The sequence below is a fragment of the Heterocephalus glaber genome, unplaced genomic scaffold (assembly GCF_053883595.1).
Source record: "Heterocephalus glaber isolate CG9 unplaced genomic scaffold, H.glaber_assembly_v1.0 deba00001538, whole genome shotgun sequence".
NCBI classification, from domain to species: domain Eukaryota; kingdom Metazoa; phylum Chordata; class Mammalia; order Rodentia; family Bathyergidae; genus Heterocephalus; species Heterocephalus glaber.
In genome coordinates, this window is record NW_028258333.1 from 33876246 (window position 1) to 33888207 (window position 11962).

Sequence of the window (11962 nt, forward strand, 5' to 3'; positions counted from 1 at the left end):
GAGTCTGTCATTGGTGTAGAGGAAAGCTATTGATTTTTGTGTTGACCTTGTAACCAGCTACTTGACTGAATTTGGTGATTAAGTCTAGAAGACTTTTGGTGGAGTTCTTGGGGTCTTCTATATAGAGTATCATGTCATCTGCAAATAATGACAATTTGACTTCTACATTTCCTATCTTTATTCCTTTTTTTTTCTCTTGTCTAATTGCCATGGCTAATGTTTCCAGAACTATACTGAACAAAAGTGGTCACAGTAGACATCCATGTCTTCTTCCTGATTTTAGTGTGAAGGCTTTCAATTTTTGACCATTTAGTATGATATTGGCTGTTGGTTTTTCATAGATGATTTTTATCAGTTTGAGGTAGAGACGATCTGTTCCAATTTTTTGTACTGTTTTTATCATAATTGTGTGTTGGATTTTGTCAAATGCTTTTTCTGCGTCTATGGAGATAATCATATGGTTTTTGTCCTTGGCTCTATTGATATAGTGTATTACATTGATTGATTTCCATATATTGAACCATCCCTGCATCCCTGGGATGAATCCCACTTGATCAGGGTGTATGATCTTCTTGATGATCTTCTGCATTCTATTTGCCAGTATCTTATTAAGGATTTTTGCATCTATGTTCATGAGTGAGATTGGCCTATAGTTCTCCTGTTTGGTTGGGTCTTTCTCTGCTTTGGGGATCAAGGTGATGTTTGCTTCCAGGAATGAATTTGGGAATATTGCTTCCCTTTCAATTTCATTGAAGAGTTTAAACAGTAGTGGCAGTAGTTCATCTCTAAATGTCTTGTAGAATTCAGCAGTGAAGCCATCAGTCCCCAGGCATTTCTTAGTTGATAAGACTTTTATTACGTTTTCAATTTCATCGCTTGATATTGGGTTGTTTAGAATTTTGAGGTCTTCTTCATTCAACTTTGGTAATTCATATGTATCTAGGAATCTGTCCATTATTTCTGTGTTTTCCATCTTATTGGCATATAGCTTTTGGAAGTAGATATTGATGATCCTCTGGATTTCTGCTGAGTCTGTCATAACTTCACATTTTCATTCCTTATTGCATGGATTTGGGCCTTTGCTTTCTTTTTTCTGATAAGGTTGGCTAAGGGTTTATCAATTTTGTTGATTCTTTTGAAGAAACAACTCTTGACTTCATTTCTTTTTTGTATTCTTCTCTTAGTCTCCATTGCATTGATTTCTGCTCTGATTTTTATAATTTCCTCCCTTATATGAGCTTTGGGTTTGTCCTGCTCTTCTTTTTCTAGAAGCTTGAGGTTCAGCATCAGGTTGTTTAATTGGGCTCGTTCTGTTTTCCTAATATGCATATTCACTGCTATGAATTTCCCTCATAAGACTGCTTTCATTGTGTCCCATAGATTCCAATATGTTGTATTGTCATTGTCATTTAATTGAAGGAACTGTCTGATTTCTTTTTTAATTTCCTCTATGACCCATTGGTTATTCACAAGTGTGTTGTTCAATTTCCACATGTTTATGAAATTTTTTGAGTTTCTTTTGCTATGGATCTCCAATTTCATTGCACTATGGTCAGATAATATACAGGGGATAACTTTAATTCCTTTGCATTTACTTAAACATGTTCTATGTGTGAGAATGTGGTCTATTTTGGAGAATGACCCATGTGCAGCTAAGAAGAATATATATTCTGATTTTGTGGAGTGGAAGATTCTGTAAACATCTGTTAAGTTCATTTGTTCAAGAGTTCAATTGAGTTCTAGTATTTCATTACTTATTTTTTGTCTCATTGATCTATCTATTCGTGCTGGTGGGGTGTTGAGGTCCCCCACTACAATTGTATTAGCGCATATATGACTTTTCATGTCCGTTAGTATTTGTTTTATATAGTTGGGCACACTAGTGTTTGGTACATAGATATTTATGATTGTCTTCTCATCCTCTTGAATTGTTCCCTTTACAAGGATGCAGTGTCCTTCTTCATCTCTCTTAATCAGTGTTGGTTTGAAATTTACTTGATCTACAATGAGGATAGCTACTCCTGCTTTTTTTCGGGTTCCTGTCGCATGGAGTATTGTTTTCCACCCTTTAACTTTCAGTCTATGAGTTTCCTTTTGAATTAAGTGTGTTTCTTGTATGCAGCGTATTGTTAGATTTTGCTTCTTGACCCATTCTGCCAGTCTGTTTCTTTTGATTGGTGAATTGAGACCATTAACATTGATGGTTATAACTGAAATGTATTGACTTGTCATTGCCATGACTTTTTCTTTTTGTTGGTTTCTTCCTCTTTACATTTAATTTCTTGTCATGCCTGATGGGTTCATTTTGCTTTGCTTCCTGGGGTTGTGATCCTCAATGTCTGTTCCTAGGCTATTGTGTAAAATTCTTTGGAGTGCTGATTTGGTGTTCACAAAGTTCCTAAAGTGCTCTTTGTCATGAAAGTATCTTATTTCTCCATCCACTTTGAAAGATAGTTTTTCAGGGTACATCAATCTGGGTAAGAGGCTGTTTTCTTTTAGGGCTTGCAATATGGCACTCCAAGTTCTTCTTGCCTTGATGGTTTGTGTTGAGAATTCTGTTGTGATTCTGATGGGCTTTCCTTTGTATGTGATTTGTTTCTTTTCTCTAACTGCTTGTAGAACTTTGTTCTTTGAGTTTCTGGAATCTTAACAATTATATGTGTATGTGTAGATCTTTTTTGATCAAGGCTATTTGGAGTCCTATATGCCTCACTTATCTGTATGTCAAGTTCTTTTCCCCTGCTTGGGAAGTTTTCTGCCATTATTTCTGTGAAGAGATTTTTTTATGACGTCTGCACTCTCTCCTGTTTCTTCATTGAGCCCAATCAGTCTTATGTTATTCTTTTTTGCATCATCTAGCAGCTGGTGGATTGATTTCTCATTTTCCCTTATAATTTTGAAGCAATTTTTCTTTTCCTGGTCAGTAATTGCAATCTTATCTTCTATATCTGAAATTCTGTCCTCACATTGGTCATTCTACTGTGTAGACTTTCAATGGAGTTTTTCTTGTCCTGGAAATCTATTTGCATCTGTTTTATGGATTCCATCTGTGTGCTATGTTGGGATTCCATCAAGTTCCTGAGCTCCTCTCTAGATTTATTAATCATGTCTTGCACTAGGGGCACAATTTCTCCTGTTATCTGAGATATTATTTCTGATTTCATTTTTTCCAGATCCCCTGTTGTTGCCAGTTGAGTGGGTCCAGGTGGTTGAGTATCAGAGTGTTCCATCTCATTTCCCTTTGGGGTTGTTGTAGGTGATCTGGAAGTCTGGTTTTGAGACTTATTTATGTGTTTTCTCATTTCGACTGGGGGGGGGCAGTGCTGTTGGCCTCTGCACGGCTCACCTCCTCTGAGCTGGGAGAGGTGGGCCAGGGCCAGAAGCTGCGGTAGGGATGGTGGCCCAAAAGCCCCTTCCTCTGGGCCAGGAGTGGCATCATGTTTGTCGGCCCGGAACCCCATTCCTCTGGACCAGGAGCAGTGGGATGGTGGCTCAGAAGCCCCTGCTTCTGGGCAGGAATTCTTTAAATGCTGAGAACTTGATTAGGTCCAGTACAGTGGTCTGGCAGTCCAGTGTCCTCTGCATCTTTGTAGTGTGGAACCAGGTGGCTGTACAGAGGAGCGAGGAGGAGGGTTCCAGTGGATTTCTATCAGGGTGTGGGCTGATTCGATGTTTTCTGCGTGACTGGTGACCTAGGGACCAGGTCTGCAGACCTGCCTGTCTGCAGTGGGCTGATTTGGTGTTTTCTCAATTTACTGCTTTTATTTACAGTGAGAAGAGATTATGCTCACCTGGAAGCTGTAATCACATGGGGGGGGACAATAAACGCCTGAACATGGAGTTCTTTAAAAGCTTCAGGGATCTTTTGAATACACAGGCTACCTGTGCCTTCCAGAGGTTTCATTCAGTTTGTTTAGGGAAGAATACTCACAGAAGTAGACAAGATGTTAGCTCAGCTGCTGCTACTCCACTCTAAAGGCCAGATTGTTCTATTATTCCATACCTGAGCTTGTAAATTTTGCTACCATTTCCATTCTCATCTATTATATCTACCTTTCACAAAGCACAGATTCTCTAGAGTTAGACTAAATAGATCCAGTTCATGTTCAGCTGAGGTCCTGTACTGAACACATCAGTCGATGGAGTAAAGATAATGATCTCTTGTGAAACTCAGAATCCAGAAGTATCGACAGATACAGAAATACATAATTATAATACAATGTGGGAAACAGTGACAGCTCTATGGAGATGAGTTGGCATTATTATAGAGGAAAACTGCTTAAATCCACTTGAGAGTCAAACACTATAGAGCTTTTGTTGTCAGGTAAGATCTCTTGGGAAGGCAGCATAACATTTTTAAAGGCATCTTACCTCACTATTTATGAATTATAGGAAGAAAGGTTTTTTCATTGGTTATTAATTTCATTGTCATCACATGAAAAATTTACATATTCTTCTTAGGGAATTTAATAAAAATTAAATGTTATAATACATATAAAGCCCATATAAAAATCTTGGAACTAAAATGAACTTGCATTTACAATGCCCTCAATAAATGGTAGCTCTTGATTTCCTTCAATTTGTCATGCACTTTTTCCTCACATCTTAACTTCTCTACAGTGAGAATGCTTCTTATGATACATGCCAAAGAAGTGTGCTGTCAACCAAAAGATTAGGTTATGATATAGCTGTCATTGCTTGCTCATGTGTAAATTTAGCAATGCTTGGAAGGTATTTGTTTATCTTCTTTGTCATCTCAGTTGAGATTTTTATTCATAGTCCTACAAATGATTGAACCTAAAATGGATTCTTAATTGTTCCTCAAATGTCCTCAAGGAATCAATTTCTATGATGCAAAACTGAAACAAAAGATTTACCATGTACACCCAAGAACCTTACATATAGTACAATTAAATATAGTAGAGACTGTCAAATCTTGCAGAAAAGCACTAACATTTCCAAATGTAAGACAAATTACTGTGACAGCTTCATTCACAATGAGCTGTGCTTTCGTATATAAATTTTTTTCTGCCAAAACTTCTAGCTCACTTTAAAGAATAGTTGAGTTACTGTTGGAGATTCATATAGCAATTAAGAGTGAAAAATGAATATATTTTGGTACTCAATCTGAAAGTATACAATAGATTATTAAGATACAAAATGATAAACGCACATCAAGATGTAAAACATTTCTGCATGGTAGCATGTAAAATCACCAATGTGCATGATTAGTTCATAGAATCTTTAACCTCCAACCACGAACTCAACTTTTATGCTTAAGAAGAAAAATGATGTGAATGACTTTGTTTAGTCAATAGAAAAGAACAAAGCTATAATTATTATGAATAATCACTTATCATAAACCTGCATCATAAACCACTCCAAAACTGGATGGATTAAACCAGTTAGTGTTTATTTTATGAACCTGTAGATTTAGGTTGACAGTTTTGCTGGTAAGATCCACATTCAACTGTCCCATCTGGGCTTGCTTATGAATTTTGGGTCAGTTGCTACTTTAGATTTGGACAGCTGATCTAGGATGCCCTCGGTTAGGACAACTTGTCTCTATCCCATGTGTTTTTCAATCTTCTGGATGATTAGCCTGAATGTATTATTATTCTGGAAGAAAAGTCCAGAGAAAAAGAAAGTGAGTGAAAGACTGTGATACTTCCAGAGAGATCTTTTGCCAAAGGGAAGGAAGACCAAGATAGAGGGAAGGAGAAGAAAAAGGAGAGCCAAAGGATATGAAAAAAGAATTAAAATGCGTTATATGCATGTACCAACTTCTTGTAATTGTATTCCTTTTAATTATTGTGTACTATAAACAGGTACTAATAAAAAAAATTAAAAATAAGCTGTGCATGGAAAAATATACAACTTCTGATATTCTATCAACTGATAAAATTCAAGGGTCAGCCCAAATTTAAGACTAGGTTTTTAAAAAGTAACTTCAATTCTTAAGGTGAGAAGTTACAAAATTACATTAACAAGCATGCAAAAATTGTGAGGAATGTTGACTAGATTGACATGGATAGACCCTAGTCAACCAAATGGAGTTTTAACGTAGGGGAAATAATGACAGCTTCAGTATGGTTCTTTATGCTTCAAATGGTTCTCTTGCCAAGTAAGTCGGTGTACAGGATAAAACATGCTTTTTTAAAAAAAATTAACATTAATTTTCTTTCATTTTGTTAGCTAAAGCCTACTTCATGTTTTCAAACAAAACCTTATTAATTGCAAAGAAATTCTATCAGAAGTCATGCTAGTTGAGATTTACAAAGAGCATGTTTTTTCCTACCTTGAAAACCACTTGATTTAAACATCTCTAGAGTCCATATCCATTATTAATTTTATTTTTGTGAATATTAAAATACATGAAAAATATTTTATGCATTTATGTATACCATCGGAAATATCTAGATAATTTTTCAAGTATCTTTCCTAGCACTGTTATTTTTTGATATTTTAAATTCAGTGAATATACTATGTTTTTAAATATGAAAGAGTCTACCAAAATTATTGAATTCCATCTTGCTGACTATATTCATCTTCTACTCATGTAATGAAGGGATTCTCTGATGATTAATTTTTTTCATTACAGAATTTATCTATTTCTAGTTACAGGGTTTGCATACTAATCCAGTATTGTTCTTGAATTCTATTTCCTCATCTCTAGTATCACACTATTTCTATATTAGTTTCTAGATATTTTTCATATTCAACTTTTATTAGATATTTATACTTCCTTCTCCCATGAATTAAAAGAGATTGGGCTTGCTTTCTGTCTGAATTAGTCAATAAGTCAAATATGTGGAAAATTATTTTTTTAAGACATTGGATTTTAATCAATGCAGGTCAGTGATTTCTCATCTGAGAATGATAAAGTAATATTACTACAAATTCTACTGGTATCGAAAACCTAATAATAGAATACAATAAACAACTTTATGCTAGAAAAGACAACGTGAAATGGTCAAGTTTCTTATAAGACACAACAAAAGTTCAATCAAAAGGAAACAACATCAGTATTATAATTTATTTTCTCATCTATGTTTATGATACTATAATTAAACTCTTCTGAAGATTTTGAAATATCAGAATTAACTTTTAAGATATATATATCCTACTTGTTAAAATTTTATTACTATAATAAGATGTATATGTAGCCTAATTCATAGCATTTAGTTAGTAACTAGTGAATTTTTGTTGAATTAATCATGTGCTAATTAAGTGCAAGTATTCTGAAAATTAGCCTGCCAGAATTTTAAAACTGGTCTTTAAAATGTATTCTTTAGAAAACTTTCTGACATTTCTATTCCTCAGTTTTCTCATTTTATAACAAATAATAATTTTACTTTGCTCATAAAGTTGTAAGAAGTATTATATACTGGCCACTTGCAGTAACTGATAAATAGTAAATTTTCAAGAAATATTTGCTTTTATTATGCATGAATCTTTGTCCCTTGAAATCATGCTTAAATATGGATGTGCTAAATTGTAGTGATACAAATATTTGACTATGTCAATAGCAGATTGAAAGAGAGTCAACCTGGTGTCAAGGAGCCCTGTGTAGAGGTTATCCCAATTCAGCCCAGATATACTAAGGATCTGAAAAATGGCAATAGTAATTATTTCTCATCAGAAAGTTACAAATTAAATGCAGAGTGCATACTGTCATATATGTAATTGAATGGTTTTTAAAAGAAAAATAAATATATGATATGCAGATGGAAAAATTTATATCAACTGAAAATTTCATATATTTTTGGTATAAATGAAAGAATGTATAGAAACTTTGGGAAATACATTTTTTGTAATTTTTATTATAATTTTACTTATTTAAGTAAATATTTGCAATGCATAATTATTACACCCTTTATAGGAAGTTCATATATATGCTTTCTCTTTAAATGAAGCACACATTTACAATATGACTCAGCAATTCTATGCCTATAGAAATTAAAACTTCCATTAGCACAAAAATCTATACCAAAGAGTTAGGGGAAGTTTACATGTAATTGTTAAAAACAGGAAACAACTCAGAAATCTTTCAGCATGAGGATGGCTAAAACCAGATATCATGAAATACCAATCAACAATGAAAAGTAACAAATTATTTATAAATACAATAACATGGATTAATTGCAAGTGTATTTTGGTAAGCAAAAGAAGCTAGGGCCAAAAGGCCGCACACTGAATGATTCCATTTACAGTGGACCTTTGACTTAAGAAATGAATTCGTTTGTGAGGCCTGGTTGTAACTCAAATTGGTCAATTGAAGGCTCAGGCTCCTCTATATAGCCTTTAAAGTCTTTCTCCTGTATACTGGCAGATCTCAGTGTCCTTAGAGAGACATTGGCCCAGGATTTCTGAACCCCACTCAGGAAAAGATGTTGTAATGTTCCTTCCAGAACTCTTTAAGGGTTAAATCTGTATCTGAGAACATCTGGAACCACAAGTGGCCTGCAATAGATTTATAATTGAAGACTTTGTTCATAAGTTAAAATTAAAATTCTGATTATAACCCAAATTGTTTTTATGTCAGGCTCCTCATAACTCAAGGGCCCACTGTATATGACTTCCAGAAAAATACAACATTATAGGAACAGAAATTACATCAGGGGCTATGGGTGGTAGGAAAAGGTGACTACAAATTGAAGGGAAATTTGAAGAGGTGATGTAACCTCTCTAATTATTGGCCATGGTAATTATCCCAAAACTGCATTTGACAAAACTCACTTTTTAAAAGATCAAAAGTCAAAGATTTTACTGCTCCTCTGAACCAAGGGTTTACAAATTTTCAAGATCAAATTTATGTTCCCATTCTGTTTCTTCTAAATTATTGTTTGTGCAGTCAGTGGATATTATTTAACTTTAATTTTCTCTGAAAGTGAAAGTCAAGATGTTTAATATATAAATACTTAAGCCTGATTAAAAATAATAACTGTAAAACCTAGTGTAGGTTTGTAATGAAGACTTGCTTAAAAATTTTGTTAACAAGAAAAATTCAAAATTTAACTTCAGGGGGTCTTACTGTGTTCTAAGTAACATTCATTTTGAAAATACCTATATATTTAATTACAAAAATGAAGAAAATAAATTATAATGAGCACTAGAATGTAATAAATAAAATATAATGCAACTGTTTAGAGATAATAAAAGATAAAAAAGAATAAGGAAAACTACGAAGTGTAAATGGAAAAGCGTATTATTAATGAATAAAAATGAAAAAAATAAAATGTAAGAAAACATAAGCTCTGGAACATTTTAAGTATAAAGGGGGAGATTTGGACCCCATTAAAGACATTGAGTTGATTGCATCAAAGAACAGGGTAATGTGTAAAGATGAAAGAGATACAAAGAAATGATTTTGTAAAGAAATCTCTCTATATATTAGTAAATAAAATAAGAAATGTAGCCAAAGAAGAGAAATAATAATTGAGGTTAATTAAAATATATTCAGCTGCATAGAAAAAATAATTTTTTTAAATGCTGCTCTCCATTTGTTTCTAAACACATATGAAAGATCAAGTGTCATAGTGTTGGTAACTAATGAAGAGTACAAGCAGGAATGGAAGTTCAGTATGTTTTACATCAGATCTTATCCTCTTTTTCACGTATTTGTTCCAACCTCATTGACAGGTGGATGGTATTTTGTTATATTTATTTATCATGTGATTCTCTATCAACAGTTGGAAAAAATAGTCCACATGCCATAATGGAAATAACAGGGATCTTTTGCTTTTGTTTACAGTAAATGTAAAGTATTTTCAGTTCTTAATCACAATTAATTTTTTCCTCACTCAAATATCTGGCCTTCTCTTAGCTTCACTTCGCTAAAGAAAGAATCCCTTGTCACAGCTAGTCTCATAGGGTCAATTAAAGAAATAGAAACACTTAAAACTTTCCCCTCTTTCAAGACTGTCCTCCCCCAAACCTTCCACCTCTCTCTCCTATGGTCAAGTGGATTAAGACAGATGATGGTATATTTAGGGTATAGAGCCGTTTCAAGGGCAAAGACTCATGTATCATTTATGTGTTCTCAACATTTCAAACTTGTAAATGAATGAATGAGAGATACAAATGGCATTTTGGAAAGGTTGACTCAGTCTGTTTAGGTACAGAGCACGAGAGAAGGTATTTGTTTTAGGTAAAAGAATTTATTAAAAAGCATGTCAATTTCATGAAGCAACTAAATACAAGAAACCCCAGACTACTAATCCTACTACCTATCCCCTACCTGTAGGGAAATTGAATAGAAAGAAAGGTGTTTTCTTTTAATGATTTTTCACTTCACAAATTTCATTCAAGCTTTGAATAGAAAAGGCAAGCCTATTTTCTGTTGTATGAACTTGCCCGTTATCATTAGTAATGTCATAAGAAAATAATTCCAATATTAACCCATATAATAATTCCAACATTAATCAAATTATCTTCTAATAATTCCAACATTAATCAAATTAAATGTAAAATAATTTATCTGGCATTAAAAGGGAAAAATAGCTTATGAAATAATTTTATGTATTTTGCAATTGGCATGCAACACATATAACACATGTTCTTGAAGAAATATGAGCATAGAGTAAGCAATAGTATGTGAAAGGAACAGATTGAGAACTGAAATATATATATAAAATGATTTTTCTAAAATGCTTCTATTTCTTAATCTAAAATAATGAAGTGATTTTATGGAAGCCACAAGTAGAGAATCAGGTTCCTGTTTCTAAGGAAATCAAGAAAATTTTTAAAATAAAATTATATACAATTATTTGAAAACAGATGCAATAGTGAAAAACAAGAATGAGGATATATCTAAGGATATAACTAAGAATGTTAGGAAATCAAAGAGCTTTATTGAAAGTTCTTTATTAAACACTATTAGATTGACGGCAAAAATATAGACCTTGTAAAAGACCTGTTGATAAAAAGGAGGTAAGATTGGACCTTCTCAAAGAGTTCTGGGTACATACATTCAACCATGCAGTTAACTCTCTATGGTTTTAAATCTCTAAGTACAATTTCTGATAATTCACTTATATGGGAGTAACTTAGTACTAACTAATAATAAAGGAAACAGTAAATACTTAGATAATTTTTAAGACAGAACATATTTTAAAGCAAACTTTTACTTTAATAACTTTTAGTGAATGTTTAATGTGAAAAGTATCTTTGCTTCTTCCCTTCTATTCATGAGGATTTTTTAAAATGATGAATTCTAGGCTAAATAAAAATAAAAATAGCTACTAAGCATAAAGTAACTTTTAGTGAAGAGTGTAATGAAAAACCACAAAACATTTTTATAATGCTGAGTTTCATTTAAGTTTTAAAGCAATTATTTATAATATGTGGTCACATATTTAAAATGAAGATATATCAGCATAAAATTGAATAAGCAGGCATTACACCTAGATGTATAATAATAGAAATAAAACTGCAATGCTGTCCCTAAAATCATAATATTAATATTTTATAAGAATACACTCACACACATATACATATATTTGCCAATGATCTGGATTTTGCAGGTAGTTCCCAGAAGGCAGACTCAATAATAATTCAAATCCCCTGGAAGTATATTTCAGGAATGTAATACATAAGAATGAAATTTTGGGGCCAGGGATTTAGCTCAGTGGTTCCACTGCCTGCCTCGCAAGCTAAGGACCTGAGTTCAATCCCCGGTACCAAAAAAAGAAAACAACAACAACAACAAAAAAATGAAATTTTGTACAATAGAAAGATTTTCAGTTTAATCAGGTAGCAGAAACAGTTGTTCCCCAATAGTATCTAGAGCTTCCAAAACATTGATAAAGAAGGATCCTTAGAAGCAGACAGCTTGAGTTGAAATTAGAAATACATTCTCCCAGCTAGAAATAGAAACCCTGCAGACCTTTCATGCAGAAGCAGCTCAAAGAGTGGAGCAGAAGTGAAAAGGTAAACCTGACAGCCTTATGTCTTAGTCACT